The sequence below is a fragment of the Tamandua tetradactyla genome, chromosome 17 (assembly GCF_023851605.1).
Source record: "Tamandua tetradactyla isolate mTamTet1 chromosome 17, mTamTet1.pri, whole genome shotgun sequence".
NCBI lineage: Eukaryota > Metazoa > Chordata > Mammalia > Pilosa > Myrmecophagidae > Tamandua > Tamandua tetradactyla.
The window spans coordinates 78,991,026-79,010,014 of NC_135343.1; the positions used below are offsets into that span (position 1 = coordinate 78,991,026).

Sequence of the window (18,989 nt, forward strand, 5' to 3'; positions counted from 1 at the left end):
GCATCTGCTGGATCCAAGTTTACAAAATACTAAATTTTGGTTCTAATATCAGTTGAGCGCCTGGTCCAGGGGGTCCCTATCCGATTTCCAACAGCATCTTCTCCAGACTGCCCCTGGGAAATACTCCTGACGTGGGTGCGTCAGTGGTAGAATGCTCCCCTTTTTTACGGGACACCCGGGTCTGATTCCTACACCACGCACCCCCCCCCCCAAAAAAAAAAAAAACTAAAAAAATAAAACCAGGCATGGATTTCCTGAGGAAAATTCTGGACAGACAACTCATGATTCCACAGACCTGGAGTAGACACTCCCTGTAAATGTCACGGGCAAATTCCTGTGTTTTCCCCTCGGTTCCATTCAGAACATCACTCTCAAGCTTTCCACTCTTCAGGTCTTAAGTGACAACCAACAAACAAGAGGGTGATGAGCTGGCTTTGCTAGGACACCTGCCACAGGGCAGAACCCTCCGAGGCGCACAGCTTTTCATCACCCCAAAGAACTCTGAACTGATTGAGAAATAACTCCCCACCTTCGCCATGCCTGGTAACTGAGAATCTGCAGTCTCCGTCTTATGAATTGGCTTATTCTGGGTATTTCATACAAGTGAAATCATTCGATGTCTGTCCTATTATGTCTGACTTATTTCACTCAACATGATGTCTGAGGTGCAGCCACGCTGTCGCATGTATCAGAATTTCATTCTATTTTTTCTCTTTTGACTCTGTGCTGTTTCTTTTCTTTCCTTTTTTTTTTTTTGGTAGAGCAATTGTAGGTGTACAGAAAAATCTTCCAGCAAGTACAGAGCTCCTGTGTACACCACCCTTCAAACACCCAGTCTTCCCTAATATTAATGCTTTGCATTAGTGTGGTGCTTTATTCCAATTGATGACGCAATATTATCATAAATTATTATAAATATATATTTTAACTATAGTCCATAGTTTACATTAGGGTTCACTGTGCTTATGGGTTTTTTTTGTTGATTTTTTTTAACTTTTTTATTGTATAGAATAACATATATACAAAGAAAAGAAATAAAAAAGTAATAGTTTTCAAAGCACTCTTCAACATGTAGTTACAGGACAAATCCCAGGATTTGTCATGGGTTACCATACAATCCTCTTATATTTTTCCTTCTAGCTGCTCCAGAATATAGGAGGCTAGAGGGCTTAAATATTTTTTATCACAATTGACCTTTTCTCCTTCTTTTTTTGTGAACAATAACATATATACAAAAAAGCTATAAATTTCAAAGTACAGCACCACAATTAGTTGTAGAACATATTTCAGACTTTGACATGGGTTACAATTTCACAATTTTAGGTTTTTACTTGTAACTGCTCTAAAATACTGGAGACTAAAAGAGACACCAATTTAATGATTCAGCATTCATATTCATTTGTGAAGTCCTATCTTCTATGTATAACTTCACCATCACCTTTGATATTTCCATACCTCACATTGGGGTTGTTTGGGCTGTGGCAATTCTAAATTTTTTATATTGGAAGGGTCTGTCACTAATATGGGGTAGGGAGATGGAACTATCTGATGTTCTGGAGAGGCTGGGCTAAGTTTCAGGACTCATTTGGACCAGGGACCCATCTGGAGGTTGTAGGTTTCTGGAAAGTTACTCTAGTGCCCGGAACCCTTGTGGAATCTGATAAATTGCCCTAGGTATTCTTTAGGATTGGCTGAAATGGTCCTGGTTGGGGGTTGGCAGGTTATGATAGGTAGCAAGGTCTACCTGAAGCTTGTGTAAGAGTAACCTCCAGAGTAGCTTCTCGACTCCATTTGAACTCTCTCTGCCACTGATACTTTCTTAATTACACTTCTTTCCCCCCATTTGGACAGGATAGAATTGTTGATCCCACAGTGCCAGGTCTGAATTCATCCCTGGGAGTCATCTCCCATGTCACCAGGGAGACTTTCACCCCTGGATGTCATGTCCCACGTAGAGGGGAAGGCAATGATTTCACTTGCAGAGTTGGGCTTAGAGAAAGAGAGAGAGGCCACATCTGAGCAACAGAGGTCCTCCAGAAGTAACTCTTAAGCATGCCTATAAGTAATCTAAGCTTCTCTGCTACCTATATAAGCTTCACAAAAGTAAGCCTCATGATCGAGGGTATGGCCTATTGATTTGGTTGTCTCTAAAGTTTGACACAGTATCAGAGGATTCCCTGATGGTAAAGTTTAATAGTTTCATAGTCTTTCTCTCCTCCCTCAGGGAAAACTTCACCAATACTTTTTTTTTTTTTTTAATGTAATGAAGGTTTATTTTACCCCCCTTTTCTTATGCACCATTTTTCTGCACCAATTTGCAACCAACCAATTTGTCACAGTTGTCTTGAACTCAAACCACAATTAAAATTAAATTACAGCACAGAGAAACATGTGAAGGGCAAAGCAGAAGCTAAACATGGGACTAGCTTTAAACTCACACTAAGAGATTGAAGAGTTGTTGAAAACGCTCTCTCTACAATTCTTCCTTGGTGTGCAAAACATTTTGGGTTCATCGAAACGTGCCATGCAGTTCCAATGGTATCACATCATGTTGTCTGACTAAACTCTGTCATGTCAAGTAAAAACAATGAGCGTCTTTGTCTGAAATGGTGAAGTTAAAATACCACTAATTATAATGTATTCATTTAGTGTATTTGAGGTTTGTGCACCCTAGAAAAGCCATGTTTTTAATCCTAATACAATCTTGTGGGAGCAACTGTTTCTTTTTTTTTATTAATTAAAAAAAAATTAACTAACACAACATTTAGAAATCATTCCATTCTACATATAAAATCAGTAATTCTTAATATCATCACATAGATGCATATTCATCATTTCTTAGTACATTTGCATCGATTTAGAAAAAGAAATAGAAAGACAACAGAAAAAGAAATAAAACGATAATAGAGAGAAAAAAATTTTTTAAAAAATAAAAAATAAAAAAATAATAAAAAAAAAACTACACCTCAGATGCAGCTTCATTCAGTTTTAACATAATTACATTACAATTAGGTAGTATTGTGCTGTCCATTTCTGAGTTTTTGTATCCAATCTTGTTGCACAGTCTGTATCCCTTCAGCTCCAATTACTCATTATCTTACCCTATTTCTATCTCCTGATGGTCTCTGTTACCAATGACATATTCCAAGTTTATTCTCTAATGTCGGTTCACATCAGTGGGACCATACAGTATTAGTCCTTTAGTTTTTGGCTAGTCTCACTCAGCATAATGTTTCCTAGGTCCATCCATGTTATTACATGCTTCATAAGTTTATTCTGTCTTAAAGCTGCATAATATTCCATCGTATGTATATACCACAGTTTGTTTAGCCACTCGTCTGCTGATGGACAATTTGGCTGTTTCCATCTCTTTGCAATTGTAAATAATGCTGCTATAAACATTGGTGTGCAAATGTCCGTTTGTGTCTTTTCCCTTAAGTCCTCTGAGTAGATACCTAGCAATGGTATTGCTGGGTCGTATGGCAATTCTATATTCAGCTTTTTGAGGAACCGCCAAACTGCCTTCCACAGTGGTTGCACCATTTGACATTCCCACCAACAGTGGATAAGTGTGCCTCTTTCTCCATATCCTCTCCAGCACTTGTCATTTTCTGTTTTGTTGATAATGGCCATTCTGGTGGGTGTGAGATGATATCTCATTGTGGTTTTGATTTGCATTTCTCTAATGGCCGGAGACGTTGAGCATCTCTTCATGTGCCTTTTGGCCATTTGTATTTCCTCTTCTGAGAGGTGTCTGTTCATGTTTTTTTCCCATTTTGTAATTGGGTTGGCTGTCTTTTTGTTGTTGAGTTGAACAATCTCTTTATAAATTCTGGATACTAGACCTTTATCTGATATGTCATTTCCAAATATTGTCTCCCATTGTGTAAGCTGTCTTTCTAGTTTCTTGATGAAGTTCTTTGATGCATGAAAGTGTTTAATTTTGAGGAGCTCCCATTTCTTTCTTTCTTTCTTCAGTGCTCTTGCTTTAGGTTTAAGGTCCATAAAACTGCCTCCAATTGTAAGATTCATAAGATATCTCCCTACATTTTCCTCTAACTGTTTTATGGTCTTAGACCTAATGTTTAGATCTTTGATCCATTTTGAGTTAACTTTTGTATAGGGTGTGAGATACGGGTCCTCTTTCATTCTTTTGCACATGGATATCCAGTTCTCTAGGCACCATTTATTGAAGAGACTGTTCTGTCCCAGGTGAGTTGGCTTGACTGCCTTATCAAAGATCAAATGTCCATAGATGAGAGGGTCTATATCTGAGCACTCTATTCGATTCCATTGGTCGATATATCTATCTTTATGCCAGTACCATGCTGTTTTGACCACTGTGGCTTCATAAAATGCCTTAAAGTCAGGCAGCGTGAGACCTCCAGTTTCGTTTTTTTTCCTCAAGATACTTTTAGCAATTCGGGGCACCCTGTCTTTCCAGATAAATTTGCTTATTGGTTTTTCTATTTCTGAAAAATAAGTTGTTGGGATTTTGATTGGTATTGCGTTGAATCTGTAAATCAATTTAGGTAGAATTGACATCTTAACTGTATTTAGTCTTCCAATCCATGAACATGGTATGCCCTTCCATCTATTTAGGTCTTCTGTGATTTCTTTTAACACTTTTTTGTATTTTTCTTTGTATAGGTCTTTTGTCTCTTTAGTTAAATTTATTCCTAAGTATTTTATTCTTTTAGTTGCAATTGTAAATGGAATTCATTTCTTGATTTCCCCCTCAGCTTGTTCATTACTAGTGTATAGAAATGCTACAGATTTTTGAATGTTGATCTTGTAGCCTGCCACTTTGCTGTATTCGTTTATTAGCTCTAGTAGTTTTGCTGTGGATTTTTCAGGGTTTTCGACGTATAGTATCATATCGTCTGCAAACAGTGATAGTTTTACTTCTTCCTTTCCAATTTTGATGCCTTGTATTTCTTTTTCTTGTCTAATTGCTCTGGCTAGAACCTCCAACACGATGTTGAATAACAGTGGTGATAATGGACATCCTTGTCTTGTTCCTGATCTTAGGGGAAAATTTTCAATTTTTCCCCATTGAGGATGATATTAGCTGTGGGTTTTTCATATATTCCCTCTTTCGTTTTAAGGAGGTTCCTTTGTATTCTTATCCTTTGAAGTGTTTTCAACAAGAAAGGATATTGAATCTTGTCGAATGCCTTCTCTGCATCAATTGAGATGATCATGTGATTTTTCTGCTTTGATTTGTTGATATGGTGTATTACATTAATTGATTTTCTTATGTTGAACCATCCTTGCATACCTGGGATGAATCTTACTTGGTCATGATGTGTAATTCTTTTAATGTGTTGCTGGATTCGATTTGCTAGAATTTTGTTGAGGATTTTTGCCTCTATATTCATTAGAGAAATTGGTCTGTAGTTTTCTTTTTTTGTAATATCTTTGCCTGGTTTTGGTATGAGGGTGATGTTGGCTTCATAGAATGAATTAGGTAGTTTTCCCTCCGCTTTGATTTTTTTGAAGAGTTTGAGCAGAGTTGGTACTAATTCTTTCTGCAATGTTTGGTAGAATTCACATGTGAAGCCGTCTGGTCCTGGACTTTTCTTTTTGGGAAGCTTTTGAATGACTGATTCAATTTCTTTACTTGTGATTGGTTTGTTGAGGTCATCTATTTCTTCTTGATTCAAAGTTGGTTGTTCATGCCTTTCTAAGAACTTGTCCATTTCATCTACATTGTTGTATTTATTAGCATAAAGTTGTTCATAGTATCCTGTTATTACCTCCTTTATTTCTGTGAGGTCAGTGGTTATGTCTCCTCTTCCATTTCTGATCTTATTTATTTGCATCCTCTCTCTTCTTCCTTTTGCTAAGGGCCCATCAATCTTGTTGATTTTCTCATAGAACCAACTTCTGGTCTTATTGATTTTCTCTATTGTTTTCATGTTCTCAATTTCATTTATTTCTGTTCTAATCTTTGTTATTTCTTTCTTTTTGCTTGCTTTGGGGTTAGTTTACTGTTCTTTCTCCAGTTCTTCCAAGTGGACTGTTAATTTCTGAATTTTTGCCCTTTCTTCTTTTTTGATATATGCATTTAGGGCAATAAATTTCCCTCTTAGCACTGCCTTTGTTGCGTCCCATAGGTTTTGATATGTTGTGTTTTCATTTTCATTCGCCTCGAGATATTTACTAATTTCTCTTGTGATTTCTTCCTTGACCCACTGGTTGTTTAAGAGTGTGTTGTTGAGCCTCCATGTATTTGTGAATTTTCTGGCCCTCCGCCTATTATTGATTTCCAACTTCATTCCTTTTTGATCTGAGAAAGTGTTGTGTATGATTTCAATCTCTTTAAATTTGTTGAGACTTGCTTTGTGACCCAGCATATGGTCTATCTTTGAGAATGATCCATGAGCACTTGAGAAAAAGGTGTATCCTGCTGTTGTGGGGTGTAATGTCCTATAAATGTCTGTTAAGTCTAGCTCATTTATTGTAATATTCAAATTCTCTGTTTCTTTATTGATCCTCTGTCTAGATGTTCTGTCCATTGATGAGAGTGGGGAATTGAAGTCTCCAACTATTATGGTAGATGTGTCTATATCCCTTTTCAGTGATTGCAGTGTATTCCTCACGTATTTTGGGGGCATTCTGGTTCAGTGCATAAATATTTATGATTGTTATGTCTTCTTGTTTAATTGTTCCTTTTATTAGTAGATAGTGTCCTTCTTTGTCTCTTTTAACTGTTTTACATTTGAAGTCTAATTTGTTGGATAGTGGTATAGCTACTCCTGCTCTTTTCTGGTTGTTATTTGCAATCCAGACTGGGGTACACTGTGTTTGATCCCTGCCGTGGCTCCGGGAGCTGTTCTGTACTGTTTCTGGTTATTTAGTAGTTGTTCTGAAGGAGGAACTAAGATGCGTGCACCTTACTAAGCCGCCATCTTGGCCCCCACCTACCAATACTTTTTGATTATCTAGTTAATATACTCTAGGATATTTCCAGGCATTACAATAATCTGTGCTGTACAGTTTTATGTTACTGTTTTTTTAATCTTGTATTCTGATAACATATGCACAACCTAAAATTTCCTGTTTTATCCACTTTCTAATATACAGTTAAGTGGTAATTATATTCACAATATCATACTGCCATTACCACCATCCAGCACCAAAATTTTCCCGTCATCCCCAAAAGAAGCCTCATATCAATTAAATATCAAGTCCTCATTTGCTGACCCATCTGGCCCCTGCTCAGCTGTATTCTGGTGTATGACTCTAGGAGATTGCATGTTCTATTTCACGTAACTGAGATCACAAGGTATCTGTCCTTTAGCGTCTGGCTTATTTCAGTCAATGTGATATGGTCAAGATTCATCCATGTGGTAGCATCAGAACTTCATTCCTTTTTATGGACAAATAATATCCCTTGTATGCATATGCTACTTTTTTTTTTGAGTGGGGGTGCGTGGTCTGGGTCTCCTGCATGGAAGGCAGGCATTCTCCCACTGAACCACCAGCACCCTGAATATGCCACATTTTGCTTATCCATTCATCTGTTGATGAACACCTGTGTTGCTTCTACCTTTTGGCATTGTGAAAAATACCTCAGTGAACAATGGTGTACAAGGATCTGTTCAAGTCCCTGCAGTAGATCCTTTTAGGTATATATCTAGAGGCGGGATTGCTGCATCATATGATAATTCTATGTTTAATTATCATCTACTTTCTGAGGACCTGCAAAACTGTTTTCAACAGCGGCTGTGCCACTTTACATTCCCACCAACAATGCACAAGGATTACTAGTTTTCTGCACCTGTAAGGAACACTAAGTTTGTAGAGCTTGTTGTGCTCAACTGATGTTGCCATTGCATGACCTGGGTGACAAGTTGTTGAAATGGGCACTCCAGCTGGGAGGACTGGCTATTCTCCCAGAAGGAGATGTACCTTGATAAAGATATCTAGGTCCCAGGTAGCTCCTTTCGCTCCCTAGCCAGTTCCCAGAGGACCCAACTGGGCCTGGTCAGGTAAGCTAATTGGAATCTGGCCACTATTGTGTAAAAACATCATATAAACTGCATGTAAGCAGCTAAAACAAAGAAGAGGAGAGGACAGATGCTTTGCTCGGGACATTTCCAGTTGGACTCTGAAAATGCTATCTCTGGGATTCCCCACTGCTCTTCTTTGGATGTTGGAGCTTTCCAGCCTGGTGATGAAACTATGCCTCATTTCTAACAATCTTTTGGAGACTTTCCTAATGAATTCTGTTTTCGTATCACTGAAGTCTGTGTAACCCATGAATCGAGACTCTAAGTTAAGTGGCCATGAATATCACGTTGCTTTTCGTGCAATAGCACCCTCACTAACATTTGCTAATTTCCTTTTTAAAAAAATGCCCATTCTAGTGGATGCTTTGGATTTGTATTTCCCTAGTGTCTAATGATGTAAAGCAAATTTTCATGTGTTTAGTGACATTTGTATGTCTTCTTTGGGGAAATATTTATTCAAATGTTTATTCTTTGTCCAATTTTAAATTGGGTTGTTCATCTTTTTGTTATTGAGTTACAGGAGTACTTTATATATTCTGGATATTAAACCCTCAACAGATATATGCTTCCCAATTATTTTCTTCCATTCTGTAGATTGTCTTTTTATTTTCTTCACAATGTACTTTGATGCAGAAGAGTTTTTAATTTTGATGAAGCGCAATTTATCTGTTTTTTCCTTTTGATACTCATGGTTTTGGTGTCCTTTCTAAGAATCCATTGCCTAATCAAGGCCCTGAAACTTTTCTCCTTATGTTTTCTTTTAAGAGTTTTATAGTTTTAGCCCTTGTATTTAGGTCATGGATCATTTTTGAGCTAATTTTTGTATATGGTGTGAGGTAGGGGTCCACTTTCACTCCTTTGCATGTGTGTACCCAGTTTTCCCAGCACCAACTGGCCATAGATGTGTGGGTTTGTGGGTGAACTCTCAATTCTGTTTCCTGGGTCTTCATGCCCACCCTTATGCCAGTGCACCCTTGTCTTTGATGCTTGACCTCAGCTCTCCTTGCTTTCTTTCTTAGCCTTGACCCTTTGCCATTTGATTAGGTTTTGAAAGTTGTTCCTCCATTCAGTCCTGTTCTAACAGATCTGACCTGCGTTTGTTGCCACTTGCTACAAATTAGAACTCATCTTAAAGGAAGTTCACCCTGTTACATGTTTTCCAGCATGGAACCCTGAGCTGGTAAGGGCCATAATCAGATCTCAGTCAGTACTTGCAAGACCTGTTCCCTTGGGTCACTCTCTTATATTAATATATATGTTTTGACCTCTAGATCACTAATTCTCCAACTTCAGTGTGCAATAGCAACCCCAGACCTATTATCCATGCATATTTCAAGGCCTATGGAATTAGAATCCTCTAGAGCCAAGACCCAGATTGTTGCATGTTCAACAGACTATGTTATTCTGACACAGCTTCTCATCAGACCACACTTTGTGAAATTCTGGTTTAGAAGGAATTTTATAGCAGGGACAAAATGTTTAATTTTATTTTTCTCTCATATGGCTCAAGCTTAGCCCTTTGTACTAAACTGAAACATTTAGGAAAAACAAAAGTATTTTGCTAGGCTTCGTTGTCCATATAAAATACAATATCTAACATTTTGATTTCCTTCAGAGTTAGCTGTGCATAGATATTTGGCATTTGAGAAGCCGTATAGTAGGGAGCTATAATATGACACAAATGCCAAAAACGTGGCTTTTGTGTCTTAAAATCCAGACTCTCAGATGCTCTAATCTCATATAGCTCTAGAAATGCAATTTCCTTTTTGAACTATTTATTCATTTCACCCTCTAAATGGAAATGAAACATTCCTAGTTTAAATCTGACTTACGATTTTTAATCTGTATAGTTCAAGAAGGATAAAAGACCATTTATAGTGCTCCGCTGTGTGTTCTATCCCCATAAGAATAGCTGTGACTATATGGTTAACATTTTATGTACTGGTCAGGCCACAGTGGCTTAGCAGGCAGAGTTCTTGATTCAATCTGAGTTTAATTCCCGGTGCCTGCCCATGCAAATAATAATAATAATAATAATAATAATAATAATAATAATAATAAATAAAATTCTATATACTTAAGAATTTAATAATTTACCTGAAGAAAAAGGAAAGTTCATTTATCCAGTGAGCAAAGCAATTTTGGCTTGGCTCATTTAGATTAAATTCATAATTTTATTTTTAATAGAGCTGATTGCATTTGCGATATTGCAAGGACATACAATTAAGTCTAACAATGTTTACTTTGACATGAACAAGAGAATTTGTTGTTCATGATCTGTAAGAGATTTGCCCATCAGATGCATAATTAGACAGATGACCACAAAGACGCTGTCTAGCCCGAGGGTCTATGAGTTTACACTGCCAAAAGTGATTTCTTCATGCACTCAATATTCCTTGGCTGTAATGTGAAATGTAATTTGTTCCCCCCAGAGAACATAGATTTAGCTCAAAATTTGCCTACCCAACATGAAGTTAATAATGGTTTTCTCTCTGTGTATTTTTAGAATGACATCATGCTTTAGAAATATAAACATCAAAGTGGGAACAAAAGATTGGACCATAACAGACTTGTCTTTTAACTTCTCTAAAGGACTCATGTATTATAATTTTCTTCCTCCTACCCTACTGTTCTATTAAGATGTCAACAAGAGCACAGGGGTCAACAAATGCTTTGTATTCATACAACCAGAAAGTAGGATTTGTGGCATTTCAAAATGCTGAGAGGCTTGGAAGGGCATGTCCAAAGTCACAGAGGGTTAGAAGTGAAAGCATCCAGGGACATGGTATGGGGACATTTAGTCTGTGAGCTGTTCAGGAATGCATAATGGTAGGGATGACTCAATTCTCTCTCAAGGCAGTGCATTTCCCAGTGCTTTAAAAGAGAGAAAATGAGGTTTCGGTTGGGAGGCGGGGATTCAGACTCTGCAGCGGTCCCCACTACTCCCACCTCCTGGTATTCATGCCCTTTGATCTCTTCCCCACCCCCCTCCAAGAGGACAATTCTTGTGACTTGCTTCTAACCAACTGAATCTGCCAAAGATGAGAGACGGTATGCATGATTCCAAGTACATAACTACCTTACATAAGTTATAAACTATTTTGCTAAAACATAAGCTCCTTCCCTTGCTGACTTTGAAAAAGCAAGCTCCCATGTGGGGAAGGAACTGAAGCCCTCTATCCAACAACCTGAAAGGACCTGAATGCTGCCAACAGCCACAAGAGCTTGGAAGCAGCTCCTTCCCCGGTTGAGCTTCAGTTGAGACCAAAGTCAATACCTTGATCACAGCCTTCTGGTGTGGACAAAGTGGATCCAAATAAGCCACATCTGGGCTTCTGATCCCCAGAAACCATGAGACAATGGATTTTTTTTTAAGTTGCTAACTGTGTGTAATACTGTTATCCAACAATAGCTTACAAATATAGCTATCTTGGCAACAGGGAAACCTAACACTTTTACAAGTAAACCTCTAAAAATAATAACAGGTAACTCAGAATTTGAAACCACAACAGGATTTTTACATCACTCGCGTGTGCCCTTTATTATTTTGGTCATTTGTGACACAACCAGAAGACTAAAGGCTTTTGTTTTTGTTTTTGTTTTTACTTAAAAAAATATTTTTATTGATAAATCTTCACACACACATTCCATACATGGTGTACAATCAGTGGCTCACAATATCATCACATAGTTGTGTATTCAATCCCATGATCAGTTTTTAGAACATCTACATCACTCTAAAGAATAAAAAGGAAAACAAAACCCTCATAAATACCATACCCCTTACCCCTCCCTCTCATTGACTGCTAGTGTTTCCATGTACCCAATTAATTTTACCCTTTTTCCCCCTATTATTCATTTTATCTGTATCCATGTATTTTTACTTATCTGTCCATACCATGGATAAAAGAGCAACAGACACAAGGTTTTCACAATTCCACAGTCACATTGTAAAAAACTCAGTCATTTTAATTTGTTAGATCTTATTGGGCTGAGCGTGCATCAAATAACTTATATTAGGATTCTAGTTTGTGGTTGTGTTCACCTTGACACCATCAATATAAAATCAGTTTCAGCTCTGACATAATTATATGGCTCAGGAATTATGGAGTATATTGACCCTATTGTAAAATCAAACCAATCTATTGTTTAAGCAAGGAACCTGGGTAGACTGTTAAATCAGCAAAACCTACCACCTGGTCTTTTCCTAGACTAGCGTGACTGCCAAAACAATCAGTTTTCATCTTTGCCGGGCAAATCAATTTCACTGCCATGCTCTCCCCACCACTTCCTTCTCTGCTTCCAAATATTGTACAAAAGGAGGTAATAATTAGGAACCAGTGCTTTGGGAGCCCATGGCAGTCTCCCCGCCTTCATATGTGTGTCATGCACTGTCCCTACAATGAGTCCCTTTCAGTGGTCTGTTTTTTCTTTCTGCAGATTTCCCTCCCAGCAGTGGTTTTGCTTGGTCCTGCTTCCAACAGTGATTAGCTTCACAAATAAGCCTATGGTTGAGTCCAAAGGCTTTTCCCAAAGAAACACCCAACTGGCCAAAACAGCAGGATGAAAGAGCCCATTTTTCAGAATTGATATAAAGAATTACCACAACACCAGTTAGAATTCCCTTAAGTTATTATGACGTTAGATTTTAGTTTTGACAAAACTGAACAAAATCTAGGCATTTGTCATCAGAACAAGTTCCTTTCTCTCTCTCTCTCTCTCTTTCTCTCTCTTTTTAATGTGAAAACTTGTGCTGTGTTATTTTAGATACATGGCAAAGTGGCAGAATAGCAGTGGTGGCCAAAGCCAGACACAGGGAAGGCATTCTTGTTTAGATTTTTCCACTGGACTTTACCAAGACTGACTTTCCCTTGGAGATATTGTGAACTCTTTTATTTGTGCTAGGATTGTCATAATTTTGCAAGGCAACTTTGACATTGCTGTTTATAGAGAGTTAGACGAAGTGAAAATAAATGACTGATGAACACCATTAAATGTAATGAATGGAAGTATTTCATTTCTCTCTTACCAAGTCTCCTAGTTCCTTGAAAGAGTTGTTAACTTTAAAATCTACTTTTTTATAATGTATAACTCCTCTCTAACTTGCAGCTACATTTACAATGCTCTGCTAAAATTTAGAGACTCACCTTTTACCTGCATCCTTTTGACTAGCCGTTCTAGCAGTTCTAATTTATCTTCATTAGGAAGCTATAACAATTCAAGTAAAAGGAACACAGTGCCCCAAAACTGGGTAATCGCCTTTGCTAACAGAGATAGGCTATTATTAAAAAAGTACCTGTGGGTCATAGGGGTTCAGATACATACAATGCATTCCATCAATTTGAGCAATAATGTGCAGACTATTTTTGCTTTTTTCCTAGAAGACTTTTGCGTGAATTTCCTCTGTATTGACTATGTTAAAATTCTTTTTAGGTGACAGAGGTGGTTTGAAGCTTATGTACCCCAGAAAAATGCATTCTTATATCTACTCCATTCCTGTTGAAGCCAACCCATTTCATGGTACCTCCTCTGAGCAGCTTAGGAAACGAAAACAGTGACTATAATTTTAAAATAATGCCTTTTCCTCCATTTACAGAAGCAAAATAGTTGAAGAAAGCCGCAATTAAGTTTCTGATGAGGCCTTTGACGTTTTCCCTTATGCCTTTGAGGGAGACTATCATTAGTTTTAAAGTAAGAATACAGAGCCTTTCTTTTCTCCCTAAATAGCTGAATGCTTCGTTTCTGGAGTTGGGCTATAGTGAGTAAGTTCATGAAGTTGTTCTTTTTGAGAACTAAAACATTTCCCCACACAAAGAGAACGAATGTTTCCAGAGACCAATGAAAGCCTGGTAGATGTGCTCGGCGTCTCTTTGAAGAGTCCGTTCTTCTCACACAGGGCATGGTTTACTCTCAGAAACATGTTGCCCCATTGCCAGCCATTTTCATGCCAATGTCAACTCTTGTACCTTTTAGCTACTTCAGCACACTGCAGCTGTTCCTTCCTGACCGCCGGGACTCCTTCTCCTTCTCTGCTGTTACACGGAGGTGAGTCTTCCCTTCTTTCTCTCTTTTAAGGATATCTTTTTCTCCCCATCTGTGCCTGGGATGGGATCTGTCCCTCACCGGCTCTGGCTGAGCTCATTGTCCAGCCTATTGTTTCTGTTATATAGTTCTTTGCAGTTAGGCTAAGAATGATCAAGAAACAGATGGGTGAGAAAACAGTCATCAAATCACTAAGCAAAAATATGGAATGGAACATTTTATTTTCACCTAGGGATTTTTTTTTTTAACTTATGTTCTCACTGTTTACTTAGATTTTGTGCTATTTTAGGCAACTCATAATTTTAACAAATGCCTATTAGTGAAGTTTGCTTTGAATTTATCCATATTTATCTGGACTACCTCCAGTGTGAGAATTCTCTTGTCTCTCCCTTGAATACCACAGCTTATTCTTTCCACTGTTTTTGCCTTGATTCTGGCAGCTGCTTCAAAGTAACTGGGAAATTAGAGTGTCTTCTTAACATTATATGTGAAAAATGTTTTACTCCTTCTAAATAGGAGTCACCACCATAAAAAAAAGTATTTTAATTTTCCCTGATTTTTTCTTATATTGATTAAAAAAAATCAGCTGTCTCAAATCTTCTTTAAAATGAGAGGTAATAAAACAAATAGAATAACTCTATAGCCCAGTGCTTCTTACATATTCTTAAAGCATCAGACCACCTGGAATTAGAACAGATTGCTACCCACCCCCACCCCGCCCCTGAAATTCTGATCCAGATACTACAGAGGCTACTGGCCCCCGGAGCCCCTTCTTTTGGGTAGCCCGCATATAGAGAGATTCTCTAGCCATCCTTGAATTGCTTCTTAAAGTGTTAACCAGCTTAACTTGTTGGCAGACAGTAAGTAAGCAGATGGATGGATAGATCTATGGATGGATGGATGGATGGATGGATGGATGGACGGATGGATGGACAGATGGATGGATAGACAGATAGACAAACAGATAGGTAGATAGAGATGATAGATATCTAATAGAAGCATATGGAGAACGTTAAGTGATGACATTTTTAAAAAATCCTATCTTCAAATTTTTAAAGTAGTGCATTCACAACATAACAATTAAATAAGTATAAAACATCCATATCATAAAGTAAATCATGCTCCCATTCCAGGCTTCCACTCCCACTTCACAGAAGCAACTTGATTAAGTATCTTGTAGGGTGCATGCCCTCAACATCTCAAAAGAAGTTGAGGATTGTCCCCCAAGTAGTTTATACCAATTTACATTTCCATCATCTAATAGGAATGCTTCTTTCTCCACACTTCAAATAGCGTCAGATATTATAAACGTGTTCATATATGCCAGCTTGACATATGGACATTATCTCATTTTAATTTAGCTTGTGTTGTCTGCAACTATGAGAGGTAGAGCTGCTTTGAGTGGCCCGGTGGTGGCCACCTACTATAGCTTTAGTGCAGTGTCGATCAGATTGCAAACTCTACTGCATACTTTCTTTTAAGCCAGATCTGTGTGTCTTACTCACCTTATGATATCTTCTTTCTGTTGAAGCTTGCCTCAACAAGTACTTTGCCTTCCTTTGAGTAAAAAGAACCAACTATAGTGACCCACCCCCACCCCCACCAACACCCTTATTTCCCCCCCGAAAATCCAATTTATATGGCATTCTCATGGGAAATAAGGTATTTGATATAGTGGTATTTTATATAGAAAACGATACCTCTCCAAGCTCAAGCTTTGCTTATGGAAAATGGCAACTTATAGCAAAACCAAAGACTCTAGGAAATAAATTCTTTTTTATTATGGTACACATACCAAAGCTGGATTATTTGAGGCCAAATTTTCTTTAGCTTGTTTATTGGTATTTATTGTTAAGAAACATATATATATATGCGCATATATACCTAAGATTGCTTTTTGAAATCAAATACACTTCCTGTCTTCTTTTTTTCCTTAGTACTGTTGTGACCAGCCTATTTATAGCCCAGGAAAGGAAAAAGCTCCACTGGAGGCAGGAAAACTAAGTTCGGAAAGAATAGGAGGAAGTGTGCCTGCCATTTAGCCAAACAACCTTTAATTCATTGAACTCAAAGCTTAGCAGCTTCAGTCGTTGTTAGGCATAAACAACTTGCAAATTTGAGTTTTTTTCCTCTCCCTACAAAGCCGAGCAATGGAGGTGATGACAGCATTTCAGAGGAGGGAATAGGAATCTCTAGATGATTAAATACATTGAAGAGAAAAGAGTTGGTGATAAGTGGAGTGGAAAGAAGAAGCAGGATTCTATTGAGGGATGGGCTTCAGATCGTTCCATGTCTGCAAGTTAAGGTAAGCTGTTATTTTTAAGACTGTCCACTGCTGTTTCTTAATGTAGTTTATGGCCTATGGATATTAGCCACAGACAATATATACATAATCTGAAGGCAGATCCTCATACAGCATTTTACTGACCTTTACATATATTTCTAAAGAAATGTAGAAAACAGCCATAATTATAACATTTTCAGTTTTTAACCACGATAATAAATATTGAAAAAAAGTAGTTATTCCTTAAGATAACTTTATTTCCTGTAAATCTTCTTTAGTTACATTATCACCGTGGGATTGCATAGCATAATAATTTTGCTGAAGATTATTTTCCAAAAAAACAGTCTTTAATATTTGTCTGTTTTCTGTCCTTCTCAAAGTGCTGACTAATATCCCATCCACCATTTCTTTGGTCAATGCTTGCTAAGGTACATTAAATAGATAGGTCCTCAAGCAAAAATGGGCAATTATTGTAAAAGCATTTTAGTTGCAGTTTAGATTTTGTGTAAAACAAAGTGGAAATAAGGATTATTTTGAATGCAAACACTTTTTTTTTTACTGGACATTAATTTGCAACAAAAGAGACCCTTCTAGAAGCACCTGAAAGCCCAGTATCCAACAATTTCCGTGATGGAGACTGTTGGATAATTATTTCCATTTCAATGATCGGTTCAGAACTTTCAGCATATATTTTCTGACTGCCTTGAAAAATGTCACTGGATTTGGAAGTGGAAAGATTGAGGGGAAATGGATTAAATCCAAGAATGGTTGATGGTGCCCACAAAATCTTGGAACGCTCCGAGGGACATTCCCAATGCTTTAAACATTCCTTGCCATTAGGCAAGTTTGAAATGGTGCCCCACGTGTGCTGTCGCTGCTGATAAGGTCCGCATGTGTCTGAGCGACGTGATTAATGTTGTCCCAATGACTGTCAAAGGAACAAAGCGCTGGTGGTTTACTGAAAAGGAAAAAGAAGAAGGAAATGTGTTGCTGTTATTTTGGCTCATCCCAGTTTGAGATGGGTATGTTTAAAAATCCGTCACAAGATAGCAAAGCTGGAGACCAGCAAAGCTGAGCCAGACAAATTGCAGTCCCCAGAGGTGACCCGGGCTTTGGGTGGGTTTTTCCCAGCCGGGGAGCTCACTGGCTGCTCTGTTTCCTGGGAGAATTTAAGGGTTGCGCTTTCTGATTAGAAAATTGTGCTTCATTCCGTAGAAATTGTAGCAAAGCATGATGTTTTCGTGTAGAAGGAACAAGATTTCCTGGTTGAACTTTTCCTGTAAAAACAGGAAAATGGAATCATCTGGACCGATAGGATGGGTCTGGAGAAGCCAAACAAGCTCAGGACACCCCTATGATGCAAAATCAATCCGAACCCACTTTCTTGCTTCCACAAAGCACGAGCTGAGGAGACTCAATCATTTGCGCCTCCACGTGGCTCTGGTGATAGAAATGTGGCCCGCAGCGTTCCTAACTTCTGTGAACATTGGACTCATTCCCCCAAGAGTTTTGAAACATCTTTGTCATTCGACACATCCATATGTTTAGATTAAGAGAATACAAATGTTATAGCACTAGTGAACGTTAAAAAAAAAAAGTAGATTACATTATGCATTAAGTAATTTTATCCTGAGAATGTATTTTTCACTATTTTTGTTGGCCATCACTTTCTGGCTGCCCGTCGATGCTTATAACTGTACTCACGGAATGCCAATGATACCAGATGGACGGCTTGGGAATTGCTTAACAGTTTTACGGGCTTCTTAATAGTTTCACAGGCTTTCACATATTTCAAGCCCCTGAGAGTCTTTTAAGTTATTAGAGTTAGCTAATTTTGAAAATATTTTGTCAATTCTTCATTTCTTCCTTCTTCTTCTTCTTCTTTTTTTTGTTCTCTTTATTGAATAGAAGTACAACTCCTGTAATCACTATATATTTACAAGTTGCACAGTGCAGCCAGCTTGACCCTCAAGTTGAAATATCAGTGAAATCTGTTTTCTGAAGCGTTCACAGGAAGCCACGAGAAATTCAGATATCACCCACTGCAATCTGTAACTTGGAAGGTGTGCTGGAGGGTGGGGGGCGTGGGGGGTGTGGGTAGGGCTTGTGGGAGTCAGGCGGCCACGCCCACCCTGGCTGACACTGCCAGGCAGTGGCGTGTTGACTCGTGTGTGCTCACGCTTGTGTCCTAGGCCTCTGGAACCCGCTTTGCCCTCTCCTCCCCTCACACCCTGCATTATAAGTCAGAGCACCGCATGGCCAAAGCACGTTTATTACATGTTCCTACTAGTAAAACAATCTCCACCCTCAGTAAACTGAACGGTTATTTGGGAAAAGGGAATTATGTCTATAGGACACAAAGCATCCTCTGTCTGAACCCGAATTAATGACGTGGATGATCAGTACCAGTTAAGGAAGGACTGATCCATGCAGGTCTCGCCAAGGCGCGGGGCTGAGCTGTCTTTAAGGGCAAAGAGGAGGGTGGGTTTAGAGGGAGGTGGAAGAGCATTCCAGAGAACCAGAGAGCCGAGAGCAGGGGCAGAGATGGGCTGTCCCTGGGGTGCCCGGAGATTAGGGTTGCTGGGTGAAATACAGACCTGCCCAGTTAAATGCGACTTTCAGATAAATAACAAAGTGCAAGTATG

At 38.4% G+C, this 18,989-nt stretch overlaps 1 protein-coding gene across 1 annotated transcript in view; it reads left to right on the top strand.

Moving 5' to 3' along the window:
* The first annotated feature begins 16,100 nt into the window (after positions 1–16,100).
* RASGRP3 (RAS guanyl releasing protein 3) overlaps positions 16,101–18,989 on the top strand; it is a 114,685-nt gene continuing 111,796 nt past the window's right edge. The window contains exon 1 of the mRNA XM_077135050.1: positions 16,101–16,365. The gene's annotated coding sequence lies outside the window, so the exon portion shown is untranslated. The remainder of the gene's footprint in view (positions 16,366–18,989) is intronic.